General features: G+C 42.2%; 1 long non-coding RNA gene across 1 annotated transcript in view; it reads right to left on the reverse strand.

Annotated features, from left to right (window-relative positions):
- LOC141111037 (uncharacterized) overlaps window positions 1-15735 on the reverse strand; it is a 130254-nt gene that overhangs the window by 29301 nt on the left and 85218 nt on the right. Inside the window, exons 4-5 of the long non-coding RNA XR_012236365.1 lie at window positions 9916-10027; window positions 9005-9137 (exon numbers count right to left, since the gene is read on the reverse strand). This is a non-coding gene — a long non-coding RNA (uncharacterized lncRNA). The remainder of the gene's footprint in view (window positions 1-9004; window positions 9138-9915; window positions 10028-15735) is intronic.

Consider the following 15735-nt stretch of genomic DNA (forward strand, 5'->3'; position numbering starts at 1 on the left):
TGGGGTCATTTGGGGGGGGGGGTTATGCCATCTGGGCATTTTATGGCCCTCAAAACTGTAATAGGTAGTGAGGAGTAAAATCAAAAATTTACGCCCTTAGAAATCCTGAAGGCAGTGATTGGTTTTCGGGGCCCTGTACGCGGCTAGGCTCCCAAAAAGTCCCATACATGTAGTATCCCCGTACTCAGGAGAAGCAGCTGAATATATTTTGGGGTGTAATTCCACATATGCCCATGGCTTGTGTGAGCAATATATCATTTAGTGGCAACTTTTTGTAATTTTTTTTTTTTTTGTCATTATTCAATCACTTGGGACAAAAAAAATGAATATTCAATGGGCTCAACATGCCTCTCAGCAATTTCCTTGGGGTGTCTACTTTCCAAAATGGGGTCATTTGTGGGGGTTTTGTACTGCCCTGCCATTTTAGCACCTCAAGAAATGACATAGGCAGTCATAAATTAAAGGCTGTGTAAATTCTAGAAAATGTACCCTAGTTTGTAGGCGCTATAACTTTTGCGCAAACCAATAAATATACACTTATTGACATTTTTTTTTACCAAAGACATGTGGCCGAATACATTTTGGCCTAAATGTATGACTAAAATTGAGTTTATTGGATTTTTTTATAACAAAAAGTAGAAAATATCATTTTTTTTCAAAATTTTCGGTCTTTTTCCGTGTATAGCGCAAAAAATAAAAACGGCAGAGGTGATCAAATACCATCAAAAGAAAGCTCTATTTGTGGGAAGAAAAGGATGCAAATTTCGTTTGGGTACAGCATTGCATGACTGCGCAATTAGCAGTTAAAACGACGAAGTGCCAAATAGTAAAAAGTGCTCTGGTCAGGAAGGGGGTAAATCCTTCCGGGGCTGAAGTGGTTAAACGAATCTGCTGGATATTCATTACTACATCTTTAAATGTTTTTTTTTACAATGCAAGCTGTGCAAACGCCTATATTCAATCTGGTATCAGCCATTCATAGTCCCTGTACAGCAAAGCTCAGATTGGGGAGGGAGAAGCAGCATAGGAAGCCAGTCAGTTTTGGGAGGAGAGAGCAAAGTAACAGAGAAACAAGCTCATCAGACTACAGCATATCTTTTCAGTATCCAGGCAGCAGAGAAAAATCAGATCTACTATACTTCAAGCCTGGCTGTGCTGTGTGGCAGAGCTGTGTAATTCTCAGGACTGGCATAAATACAAATCATTAAGCCCCCGTTCACACCGGTGCTGCTTGTCATGCGGTTCTAAATCACATGAAAAGTCTCTGCTCATTGTCGGCAATGGTACAAATTGGTGCGGCTCCTACTTTGCAGTGTCACACCGATTTGAAAAAAAGGTTCCTACACTGTTTTTTTGCGATTTTTGATTGAATGTACAAAGAATTTTTGTACAGCTTAAAAGCATCTCCACCTTTGGACAACAGCATTGTCAATCTGGGGAAAGGGTAGTGTTAGATGTACTAGCAGATTTAGATGGACCTAACAAATTAAAGGCAAACTTAAGCTAATTAAAGTGGTAGTAAACCACCACAAAAATATAAAAAAGCCCCCCTGCAGGTTTAAGTCATTATGTACTAGTATGCACTGCATACTAGCACATTATGAGAGACTTACCTGCACATGGAGTCCTCTAGCGCAGTGCTGTCACAGCTCCCCTGTGCTTCCATCTTCACCCTTCTGGGTTTGCGGGCTGTATGGATGTTCAGGGTAGAGTTTGCTGTCCCTTCAGAGCGCATGCGCCGTTGACAACACTGGCTGCATCCCATGTGAATTTCTCCTAGGTTTAGAAGATATTCACTGTACCTACAGGTAAGCCTTATTATAAATAAAAATTAAAAACCGCGCTGAAAAGCTCAAATATAAAACCAAGACTATAGCTGCACAAACAAAACACCAATATCTGTGTAATTATGCAAATAAACCAAAATGAGTGCGCTCATAATCTATATGCAAGTCTAATTATATTGAGAAAAATAAAATTAATTGAATGTACATAAAACAAAGTGCCATGGGTAAGATATCCTAAATGAAGTGTGCACTTGTGTGCAAAAAAACACATATAAATGAACAACTTGAGTGTATCAAACACTAAAATAAGTGATTACATTGATCTAACATTAAACACAACAAAGCTTGTCAGCAGTGAAAAAAACGTGAAAATAGTCAGTATAGTCCTTAGACTGAACGACAGAAGAAAAGTTCCATAAGTGTATGTCCAATTCATACAAGTAGGAGAAACAATCCACGATCCATCAGGTCATAACCCGCATAGATGAATGGAGAAGAGAGGAGTGTATAGATGAGACTCTCAGTTAATCCGAAAATATTAAAAGTGGACCCTTACCCTAAATGGTGGACCTCCCTATTGGCAAGGTCTTGCGTGCAAGCAGATTTAGCCCTCTGCGGGGACCATGGAGTTATGGCATTCAACACAGCTGATGTGTCCAGCGTCTCCAACCTGGCGTAATCCAAATTGTCCGCCTGAAGGGAGGGAAAACCCACTTGACCCGAAGGAGGTGGGTAAAAAATAGAGAAGGGCTCCTGGTGTAGTATATACTGGTAGGTTTATTGTTGAAAAGTAAAACAGAGCCGGAGGGAAACACTCCGTAAAACGATATTAAAAACTGGTCAAAATAGCCGGCATTAAAAACAAACGAACACCCGTGCATATCGTGGGGCGGACTGAGTGATGGCATACAATGCGTAGCCACGCTGTCGTTCAGTCTAAGGACTATACTATTTTCACGTTTTTTCACTGCTGACAAGCTTTGTTGTGTTTAATGTTAGATCAATGTAATCACTTATTTTAGTGTTTGATACACTCAAGTTGTTCATTTATATGTGTTTTTTGCACACAAGTGCACACTTCATTTAGGATATCTTACCCATGGCACTTTGTTTTATGTACATTCAATTAATTTTATTTTCTCAATATGATTAGACTTGCATATAGATTATGAGCGCACTTATTTTGGTTTATAAGCCTTATTATAGGTACAAGCTAAAAAGTGGACCTTCCTTCCTCTTTAACCACTTGCCGCCCGCCATCTGTCATATGACGGCGAGGCGGCGCGGCTCTCGTTCTGGGAGGGTGTCACGGAGACACCGCTCGCCACCGAGGGGGGTAAACAGCCATTGGGCATGGCTGTTTACCACGTGATCGGCCGTGATGAAGTCACGGCCGATGACAGCTGGTTCCGCCCCATTGTGCACAGTGCATGCGCGCGATCGGGAGCGCACAGCGTGTGCACGTCGGTGGCGGCGTGTTCCCAGGAACACTGCTGTCACCAATGATGGTAAACAGCCATTGGCCGGCGGCTGTTTACCACGTGATCGGCTGTGATCCATTCACAGCCGATCACTAAATGTAAACACAGAGCGGTTACTAGCTGTTACCAGCTCTTGTCTCCTCACACACTGTTTCCAGTGTGAGGAGAGAAGAGCTAGGAGCAGTGAGTTACCGATCTGTGTCTGTGTTGTACTGCACAAGCACAACACTTGTCCCATCGCCCCCCCAATTGTCATCTGTCACCCAACAGTCACCACAGTCACCCCATAAAGTGCACCTGTCACATAAGACTGCCATCAGTGACCGTCAGCGGTGCACCTGTCAGCCATCACCCGTCACCCATCAGTGACGTCAGCCGTCACCTGTCAGCCATCACCCGTCCCCCATCAGTGACCATCAACCATCACCCGTCACCCATCAGTGACCGTCAGCCGTCACCTGTCAGCCATCACCCGTCACCCATCAGTGACCGTCAGCCATCACCCATCACCCATCAGTAACCGTCAGCCGTCACCTGTCAGCCATCACCCGTCACCCATCAGTGACCGTCAACCTTCACCTGTCAGCCATCACCCGTCACCCATCAGTGACGTCAGCGATTACCCGTCACCCATCAGTGACGTCAGCGATTACCCGTCACCCATCAGTGACGTCAGCCATTACCCGTCACCTGTCAGTGACCATCACCCGTCACCATCCGTGGCCTGTCAGTGACCATCACCCGTCACCGTCCGTGGCCTGTCACCCATCAGTGACCATCGCCTGTCACACCGTCATCACCTATCAGTGAACGTCACCTGCCACCCATCTCACAGCCCATCAGTGACCGTCACCTGTCACACAGCCATCAGCGACATGTCCAAAAGATTATACACCAGTGAGAAGGCGTTCCAGATCCTCTCCATGACTGATGAGAGCAACGGGGAGTTCTCATCAGATTCCAATTCTGATTCCGAATCAAATTCGGCATTTGAACCAAATAGTGAATTGACAAATGATTCGGAGGAAGAATGGGTCCCTCCTAAAAGGGCACGGCACTCTGGAAACCAGGATTACATTCTCAGGCCCAGTACCAGCGCTGCCACCAGCAATAGGCCCCAAGAACAAATTCCCAGGCCCAGTACCAGCGCTGCCACCAGCAATAGGCCCAGGGAACAAATGCCCAGTACCAGCGATGTCGCCAGCGATAGGCCCCAGGAACAAATGCCCAGACCCAGTACCAGTGCTGCCACATCACGCCTGAGTACCAGCACAGGAAATTCAATTCCCCCAACTACTGGAGTGTCACGTCCCCCAAGAGCCAGGGCCTCTACATATATGCCAGATGGTCTTGCCAACCCAACATGGCTGCCATCCGACTCGGGATCACCAATTATTCCCCCATTCACAGCACAGCCAGGTGTGCAGGCCAACACCCAAAATTTCACAGCAATTGATTTTTTTTTTTATCTGTTTTTGCCCGACACTTTGCTGCAATGCATTGTGGACCAGACAAATTTATACGCCCAGCAATATATTGCCAACAACCCCCAATCATCCTATGCCCATCCATTTGAGTGGAGAGATCTAAATTTGGAGGAGTTCAAATTGTTTATGGGCCTCACCCTAAACATGGGGCTTACAAAGAAAAATGAAGGACATGCCTATTGGTCCACCAACCCTATCCACAACATGCCCATTTATTCTGCCGTAATGGCCAGATCCCGATACGAAATGATAATGCACTTTCTGCATTTTAGCGAAAACACCCAGTGCCCTCCCCGCAATCATCCAAATTACGACAAACTATATAAACTTCGCCCACTGATAAATTTCTTTTGCCAACAATTTGCAGAACTCTATGTCCCCGATAAGAATATATGTGTCGATGAGTTCCTGGTACCCTTTTCAGGCCGGCTAGGAATAAAGCAATATATTCCTAGCAAAAGGGCCAGATACGGAGTAAAATTATACAAGCTCTGTGAGAAAGCCACGGGAAATTTGTATGCGTTCCGCATATATGAAGGAAAAGATTCCCAGCTCCAGCCCCCTGAGTGCCCGGCCTACATGGGCACAACTGGAAAGATTGTATGGGACTTGGCATACCCACTTCTGAACAAAGGATATCACATATACCTCGACAATTTCTACACTGGCCTGCCCCTTTTAAAACACCTATACATTGCAAAAACCCTGGCCTGCGGAACCTCCAGAAAAAATAGGAAGGGCTTCCCACAATCTCTTGCAAACAAAAAGCTGCGAAGGGGGGAAAGAGCAGCATTGAGATGCAATGAAGTGCTGGCCTTGAGGTGGAAGGATAAAAGGGATGTGCACATGATGTCCACCATCCATGATGACACTACAATTGAGGTTCAAGGAAGAAGAGGTCCCATTGAAAAGCCAGTATGTGTCCAAGATTATAATCTCTACATGGGGGGGGTGGATTTCAATGATCAAATTATTCAGCCCTATTTGTCAATAAGGAGGTCCCGAAATGTCGCGTGTGCACCAAAAGAGGATTTTGAAAAGATACCAGCTACCATTGTCCCCAGTGTCCTTCCCAACCTGGCCCTTGCATTGGTGAATGCTTCCAACTTTATCATACATCCCTAAAATATTAGCCCATATTTTTAACCATTTCCCCATTTTCATTATCTGTGCTGACCATTTTCCATGCTTCCGCAAATAACCATGCCACTGCCTTCCACGTTAACTGACCCTGGCCTGTTTTTTGACTATGCCTCTGCCTAACGTTTGGACTGCTTCCACGTAAACTGACCCTGGCCTGTTTTTTGACTATGCCTCTGTCTACCGTTTGGACTGCTGCCACGTGAACTGACCCTGGCCTGTTTTGTGACTATGCCTCTGCCTACCGTTTGGACTGCCTCCATGTGAACTGACCCTGGCCTGTTTTATCAACTACTCTACTGCCTACCACTTGGACTGCTTGCACGTGAACTGACCCTGGCCTGTTTTATGGACTATGCTTTTGCCTGCCGCTTGGACTGATCTGTTGCCCTGCTACTGTAGTACACAGGGGTCTCACATATGTGTGGCTTTCTGGATGGAGAAAACTATTTTTTTTTTATTTTCTCCGGGTTTCAGAATTGCCGAATTAGGGTCTGGAGTCCGGAGGCTTCATAGAGATTTGGGTGAGTCGAAGCCTCTACCCCTGTGCCCCTGTGCACAGGTCTTACCATGAACGGACCACACCGCTACATGGACTATGCAAATAATTAGCTGTAGCAAGAGGCAGTATGTTTATGAAGGGCTGGAGAGCGGTACAATGAGTGTCTGCAGGTAACAGTGTACCAGGACCAATATTATGGCTGTGCTGGCTGTCTCTGCCTGGGCAATTTCTATGGACTGTGCTGTGCTGACAGTATGCTTGTGCTGACTATAGACAATATTCCTGCTTGCTGCCTGGATAATTACTATTGCTGTTGCTAAGCACATCCCTGCCTGCTGCCTGGACCAGTGCTCTCCTCTGCGGATACTACTAAAAGCACAGGTAATGCTTTTTTTTTTTTACCCTTTCCGCAATATCATTTATTTTGGATTGTAATTCTTGGTATGTACATGCTATGTGTTAGAAATATGAAGGGCCTTCAAAAATGATAGGTTGCCAAGAAATTATATATGTCATTTATGCTCCTAGAATGCCTGATGGTGCTACTTGGATGTTGGGCCTCTGTATGTGGCCAGGCTGTGTAAAAGGCTCACACATGTGTTATCGCCATACTCAGGAGGAGTAGCAGAATGTATTTTGGGGTGTCTTCTTTGCTATGTACATGCTATGTGTTGGAAATATCTGATAAATTGTCAACTTTGTGTAAAAAAAATGCGTTTTCATTTTTTTTCCACATTTTCCAAAAACTTCTGGAAAAAAATGAACTATTCAAAAGACTCATTATGCCTCATAAATTATACGTTGGGGTGTTTGCTTTCCAAAATGGGGTCATTTTGGGGGCAATTCCATTGTCCTGGTGCTCCAGGGCCTTCAAAAGTGTAATAGGTGGTTGAGAAATGAGATGTGTCATTTATGCTCGTAGAACGCCTGAAGATGCTACTTCAATGTTGGGCCTTTGTATGTGGCCAGGCTGTGTAAAAGTCTCACGCATGTGGTATTGCCATACTCAGGAGGAGTAGCAGAATGTATTTTGGGGTGTCATCTTTGCTATGTACATGCTATGTGTTGGAAATATCTGCTAAATGGACAACTTTGTGTAAAAAAAAATGCGTTTTCATTTTTTTTCCACATTTTCCAAAAACTTCTGGAAAAAAATGAACCGTTCAAAAGACTCATTGTGCCTCATAGATTATACATTGGGGTGTTTGCTTTCCAAAATGAGGTCATTTTGGGGGCAATTCCATTGTCCTGGTGCTCCAGGGCCTTCAAAAATGTAATAGGTGGTTGAGAAATGAGATGTGTCATTTATGCTCGTAGAACGCCTGAAGATGCTACTTCAATGTTGGGCCTTTGTATGTGGCCAGGCTGTGTAAAAGTCTCACACATGTGGTATCGCCATACTCAGGAAAAGTAGCAGAATGTATTTTGGGGTGTAATTTGTTGTCAGATGTGATCAATTTTCAGTGATTGGCACCATAGTTTGTAGACTCTATAACTTTCACAAAGACCAAATAATTTACACTTATTTGGGTTATTTTTACCGAAGATATGTAGCAGTATAAATTTTGGCCAAAATTTATGAAGAAAAATTACTCATTTGCAAAATTTTATGACAGAAACAAAGAAAAAGGCATTTTTTTTACAAAATTTACAGACTTTTTTATTTATAGCACAAAAAATAAAACCCACTAGTTATTAAATACCACCAAAAGAAAGCTCTATTTGTGTGAAAAAAAGGACGCAAATTTCATATGGGTACAATGTTGCATGACTGAGTAATTGTCATTCAAAGTGTGAGAGCGGTGAAAGCTGAAAATTGGCCTGGGCAGGAAGAGGTGTAAGTGCACTGTATTGAGGTGGTTAAAGCCTGCCTAGGAAGACCCACTCCTCCAGATTGCCATCTGTGCATCAAGGCATTTTTGCATAATGCCGGCCATACACGGTTCAAATTTCGAAAGAATTTTTGTACGAATTTCGCACCATTAGTGGGCTGCAACAACGGCCGATTTTCGTGCGGCGATCAAATTTGAGGAATCGGACATGTTGGAAATTTTTTGAAAAACGAAGATTTTCTAATAAATGATGGGAGAATCGTGTGAGAAATGTAATAAGAAAAGAAAATTTACGGAGAGGAAAGAAAATTCCCGCCCACGAAAATTCTTTTTTCTAGCAACATGAGGTGAAATTGAAGGCTTGGTCGGCCGAATTTCGAAACTCAATGGTGGCATCATCGGATCACAAAAAAAACACAAACTTTCTGATTTTGAAAAGAAAATTAGTTTGAAATTCGACCATGTATGGCCTGCTTAACTCCTTTCAAGAGCCAACACACTGCTTGCATTAGGGCTGAGGGTTGTTAGGAAGAGTACCGAGGGAGGGTGTGCTTTCAGGATCTATGTACAGCTCCCTGCCAGCACCTCGCACCAACCATGATCTGCCTGCATTGCATAAAGTATCACAGAAACACAAAAATATAATATAATGACATCTAAAATAAGGAATGCAATGTAATTTCATTAGCGTCTCCTAATAGTGGTCAAGTGTTATGACACAATTCATATACATGTCTGTGTTTGCTGGTGCTTCCTCTCTATTTGCTGAAATTACCTGGAAAGTCACTTCTCTACCACCTTGTTTCGGGGGAGGACCTCTCATGAATGTTGATCTTGTTTTCAATTGTGAAACAATCTGTAGTCAGTCTAACTTGTGACCAGTTTTATGTCTTTACTTCCTGGCATATCTGGAATAAATAAAGAATTAAAAAAAACATGAATTAGCATGTCGATGACAGCATACTGGTGCTGTGGTAGCTGGAACTGGAATAAGTCATAAATGTGACAAAGTGAGCAATAAAAAAAACACAACAAAGTTTTGAACTAATCTTCAAACTAAAAATAGAAAGGAAAAAATGGATAGATTTACAGTCCAATGCGTACATACAATAAAATCTGCATTACACCGTGATGTGTTCTGTTATTGCCATATCATAGTGCCAGGTGCACTGTGTTCTCATATAAGATTGCCAGTCTCTCCACTCTCTTATATGGGATGATGGTGAGCAGGTTTTGTCAATCAAAGATAAATACACTAGACCCCTTTCACACTGGGGCCGCGGCCGCCTTAGCGCTAAAGTGCCGCTTGTTTTAGTGGCACTTTTCGGCCACTAGCGGGGTGCTTTTAACCCCAAAAAATGGGTTAAAAATGCCCGTGTTGCGGCGTTCCCGAATCGCTTTTCAGGCAGTTTGAAAGTGCTGCCCATTCATTTCAATGGGCAGGGCGTTTTGGGATCGCTGTATAAAGCACTCCCACACCGCCCCAAAGATGCTGCTTGCAGGACATTTCCTAATGTCCCCCAAACGCACCGCCCCAGTGTGAAAACACACACTGAAATGAATGGGAGGCGGTTTTCAGGTGCCATTTAGAGGCTATTTCTATCGCAAAAAAGGCCTGAAAGGGGTGAAAAGGGGTGTTTATTCTGCTAGCATGAGTAAATACATAAGAAGATATATCATATTTACTTTTTTTAATCTTTTTTTTTTTTACATTTCTTCAGTTGCTTCCTGGTTTCTGGCCCAGGCTAAAATGATGTCATACTTCCCAGGAATCTTCATGGCTATTTTCTTCTTTCATCTGGAGGAGGGAAGGAGAGGCTTTATCAGCTAAGCACACACTCCTGCCTGCATGCAAGGGCAGATGGATTTAAGGAAGTAACTGCTACATGAATCATTTGCCCTTACTCAAGATGGTCATTGCTAAAAATGCTGGGGATGTTTTTTCAAAGTGATTTCTCAACAAAATAAAGCATGGAGACATGTATAGATGAGTGAATTTACTTAGAATATTAAAAGAGAAGTATGGAATTTTTTTTATCCGATATTCATACTTACCTAGGTGGATGCCGCATCAGACCGAATGAGCCCAGGCTGGACTTCTCCTTTAACCGCTTCCGGACTGCCCTATACCAGCTTTATTGCTACAGGTGGCAGCTGTGTGCCGGATCATGAATAAATACAACAGCTCGCTTCATTATACACAGTGGAAGTCAATTGGCGGGTGCAAGGTACTAGATGTCCGCCAGCTGATCGTCTGGCAGAGAGACAGAACTCTGATCTGCCTATGTAAACAAGGCAGATTGCCGTTCTGACAGGGGGAAGGGATGGCATTTGTGTCCCTGCTACATTCCATCTCTTCCCCTAGTAAAAGCACCTCACACAGGTCACATAAACACTGGTGAGGCACACAGTTAACCCTTTGATCACCCCTGATGTTAACACCTTCCCAGCCAGTGACATTAGTACAGTGATGGTGCATATTTTTAGCACTGATCACAGTATTAGTGTCACTGGTCCCCAAAAAATGTCAGTTAGCATCAGAATGTCCGGCGCAACATCACAGTCCACTATACGTCACTGATCACCACCATTACTAGTAAAAAAATAAATAAAAATGTCCTATAGTTTGTAAATGATATAACTTTTGCACAAACCAATCAATATACGTTTATTGGGATTTTTTTTAACAAAAATATGTAGCAGAATACATATTGGCCTACATTTATGAAGAAATTTTAAATTTTTTCAATTTTTTTTTATAGAATATGTTTTATAGCAGAATCTAAAAAATATATATATATTTTTTAATTGTCAGTATTTTTTTTGTTTATAGTGCAAAAAAATAAAATTAAAAATGCAGAGGAGATCAAATACCACCAACAAAAGGAAGCTCTATTTGTGGGAAAAAAGGACATTCATTTTATTTGGGTACAGTGTTACACTGACCGCGCAATTATCAGTTATAGATTATACAGGTAGGTACAGTATATATGCGTAGGCTCAATATACACAGTATACAGTTAGGTATATATGAGTAGGCTCTAATTATACACAGTATACAGGTAGGTATACATCAGTAGGCTCTATACACACAGGATACAGGTAGGTATACAGGAGTAGGTTTTATATATACAGTATACAGGAAGGTAGACATGTGGGTGCTCTATACACATAGTATACAGGTAGGTATGTATGTTTTAGGGGGCTCTATATACACACAGGGTTATGTAGTACACACAGGGATGAAGTGTATACACCGTTGGTATGGTTACCAGTGACGCTCAGCCCTCTCTCAGACATGGAAGGGCTCAGTCACCGCACAAAATGAAAGCCAAGCCTGCCTGCTGACAGTAGTGACCCGGGTCCCCTCCATACACAGTACTACACACAGAACATAGATATATGTACTGACTGGATCAACATTCAGCCCAATTCCATTCATAACCCACTTCCTGGTTCCCCTACAGCCCTCTGGACCCCACAAAGGATCCCCAGTCTGTCCTTATCACTGCCTGATACCAGAGCAACTGTTACAGTTCCTTTATATTATGAAATGATCAAACCCAGTGTTTATTAAATACCATAATAAAGCTTTATTTGTTTAATAACAATGGAATAAGCTCAATTTCATTTGGGTACTGTGTTGTGTGAGCCAGTATATTTCAGGCAAAGGATCGGGGCAGCTAGTGTGAGAAGGCCAGTGCTGTGATTGGTTATCAGTTGATCTCTGCACAGGTGCAGATGTTTGGGACTCCTCTAGGGGTCCTGACAGGCAAACGGTGAAGAGGATCTCGACTGAGAAGCATCTCTGAAGCCAGACTCCAGCGATTACCACCATAAACTACAATTTTTCTACATTTCTTTATTTTTATAGTGTTGTATATTATTATTAGTATTAACAGTATTTATTTTTAGGTAAACCTTCATTCACCTGTGATACCATCTAGTACCATCAAGATGCCGCGGCGTCCACGGCGCAACAATCGTGAAATACCACCACGTAACCCAACAGGTATGACAATTGTACCATATTAACCCCTTCATGACCGCATGTATGAGGCACCCAGGAAGTGGGCTTTAAACCTGGGTGCTCCATATATGTGTTCTTACAATACATACTATTGTTTCTTGGCTCTATTATGGGCACAAAAAACAAATCACACACATATGTGGTATCGCTGCGATCATCAGGAACAGGAGAATTTTTTTTGTGCAGGTTTTTTTGGCGGTGATACATTGTAATATCCTAAAATATACAGCTAAATTTAATTACTTCGTGCCTGTAGGACATCCATGGAAGTCCTCAGGTTGAAGTAGTTATACCAGGATGATGTCTGAACCTACAGACCTCATTCCAGTATGGGTTTTTTCAGCCAGCGATTCTGTTTGTGGCAAAAGTGATTTGAGTGGCTAAATAGCCTCTCAATCACTTCTGTGGGTGGTGGAAGGGCACCCCCCTCCCTCTGCTGCCTTTCCTGAGCTCTAAGTGTAAAAAAAAAAAAAAAAAGTTTGTATAAAATAAATAATAATAATGAAAGAAAAAAAAAATGAAAGCACTCCCATCCCACTGTGCTTACGCACAAATGCGAACGCATATGTAAACGGTGATCGTTCCACACATGTGAGGTATAGTCGCAAACATCAGTGTGAGAGCAAAAATTCTAGCACCAGACCTCCTGTGTAACTCTAAACTGGTAACCTGTAAAAGCGTTGCATATGGAGAATTTTAAAGTGTAACATATTAGGTATCTATTTACTTCATCTTTCACATGATACAAACAAATTGGAGTAAATATTGTGGGTTTTTTTTTTAAATGTATTATTATTATTTTATTATTTCCCCCCCCAAAAATGCGTTTGAAAAACTGTTGCACAAATACCGTGTGACATAAAAAATGACAACACCCATCATTTTATTCTATAGGGCCTCTGCTAAAAAATATATATAATGTTTGGGGGTTCTAAGTAATTTTCTAGCACAAAAAAGTAGATTTTTACATGTAGGAGCGAAGTGTCACAATTGGCCCGGATACGAAGTGGTTAAAGAATTATTATTTTTTCTACTTTTTTGGACTAGTTTTCCCTTTGATCATAATAAAAATCATTTATCATGATCATAAAAATTATCCTTTAACATTTTCCACCTACTGTAAGCTGTCCTGAAAAAAAAACAAGGTACAGTATAATCCACCTGGACACAAGTAGTTTTTTATGAACACATGTCAAATAGGGATGAGCCGAACACCCCCCGGTTCGGTTCGCACCAGAACCTGCGAACGGATCGAAAATCACACGAACGTTAGAACCCCATTGAAGTTTATGGGACTCGAACGTTCGAAATCAAAAGTGCTCATTTTAAAGGCTAATTTGCATGGTATTGTCCTAAAAAGGGTTTGGGGACCCTGGTCCTGCCCCAGGGGACATGTATCAATGCAAAAAAAAGTTTTAAAAAAGGACGTTTTTTCGGGAGCAGTGATTTTAATGATGCTTAAAGTGAAAAAAAAAAAAGTGAAATATTCCTTTAAATATCGTACCTGGGGGGTGTCTATAGTATGCCTGTAAAGTGGAGCGTGTTTCCCGTGCTTAGAACAGTCCCTGCACAAAATTATATTTTTAAAGGAATAAAAGTCATTTAACCACTTAAGGACCAGCCTCGTTTTGGATTTAAGGTGTTTACATGTTTAAAACTGTTTTTTTTCGCTAGAAAATTACTTAGAGCCCCCAAACATTATATATGGTTTTTCTTCTAACACCCTAGAGAATAAAATGGCGGTCGTTGCAATACTTTTTTTTTTTTGCACTGTATTTGCGCAGCGGTCTTAAAAGCGCTCTTCTTTGGGAAAAAATTCACTTTTTTGAATAAAAAAATAAGACAACAGTAAAAGTTAGCCCAATTTTTTTTTATATTGTGAAATATAATATTACTCCAAGTAAATTGATACCCAACATGTCACGCTTCTAAATTGCGCCCGCTCGTGGAATGGCGTCAAACTTTTACCCTCAAAAATCTCCATAGGCGACGTTTAAAAAATTCTACAGGTTGCATATTTTGAGGTACAGAGGAGGTCTAGGGCTAGAATTATTGCTCTCGCTCAAGCAGTCGCAGCGATACCTCACATGTGTGGTTTGACCACCGTTTTCATATGCGGGCGCTACTCGCGTATGCGTTCGCTTCTGCGCACGAGCTCGTCGGGACAGGGTTTTTTTTTTTTTTTTTTTAAAGAATTTTATTATTTATTTTACATTATTTTATTTATTTTTACACTGTTTTTTTTTTTTTTTTAAATTGTCACTTTTATTCCTATTACAAGGAATGTAAACATCCATTGTAATAGAAAAAAGCATGACAGGACCTCTTAAATATGAGATCTGGGATCAAAAAGACCTCAGATCTCATATTTACACTAAAATGCAATAAAAAAAAAAAAAAAGTCATTTAAAAAAATGACATTTGAAAAAAATGTGCCTTTAAGAGGCGTGGACGGAAGTGGCGTTTTGACGTCGCTTCCGCCCAGCAGTGTCCTGGAGACGAGTGAGCTCCATCTTAGCCTCACTCGTCTCCAGGCACAGGACGGATGCGATCGCCTCCGCCGCTACCGACGGCTCCGGTAAGCGCCGGAGGGCACCGGATCGCGGCGGGAGGGGGGGCCCCTCTCCCGCCACCGATAAAAGTGATCTGGCGGCGAATCCGCCGCAGGGACCACTTTTATCTGAAAGCCGGCCGCCGCACGAAAACGAGGATACCGGGGTTATGGCAGCTAGCTGCTGCCATTACAACGATATACCCCTTCAAAGTTTGGACGTACATCGTCGTGCGGCGGTCGGCAAGTGGTTAAAACTGCTTGCGGCTTTAATGTAATGTCGGGTCCTGACAATATGGATGAAAATCAGTGAGACAAACAGCATGGGTACCCCCCCAGTCCATTACCAGGCCCTTTGGGTCTTGTATGGATATTAAGGGGAACCCCGCACCCAAATTAAAAAAAGGAAAGGAGTGGGGCCCCCAGGCCCTATATCCTCTGAACAGCAGTATACCGGCGGTGCAAACAAGACAAGGACTGTAGGTTTGTTGTTAAGTAGAATCTGTTTGTAATTTTGAACTGGTACATTTTTAAAGTGTAGCTCCAGCCAAAAAATCTATTTTTAAGCTTTTTGGGAAACATAGGGAAGGGTTATCACCCCTGTGACATTTGTTTTACTGTCTGTGCTCCTCTTCAGAAGATTTCACTTCACTTTCTGTCCCAATGACAAATGTTTTTAGAAAATTTGGGGTTTTTAGTGAAACAAGAATTGGTGATAAAGCATCAGTGGAAAGGAGACACATTTTTCCCATATTAACTCTTACAGGAGAGAATTTCCCTTCCTAGGGGTAGATTTCATCTCACTTCCTGTTGTCTCCTTCCGTTTGCAAGTAGGAGTTGTTTGTAAGTTGGATGTTTGAAAGTAAGGGCCTGCCCTATATACTCTGCAGAAATTGTGGCCTTCGGTGTTGGTGTTGCCACAACA

The sequence above is a fragment of the Aquarana catesbeiana genome, linkage group LG10 (genome assembly GCF_042186555.1).
Source record: "Aquarana catesbeiana isolate 2022-GZ linkage group LG10, ASM4218655v1, whole genome shotgun sequence".
Taxonomy (NCBI): domain Eukaryota; kingdom Metazoa; phylum Chordata; class Amphibia; order Anura; family Ranidae; genus Aquarana; species Aquarana catesbeiana.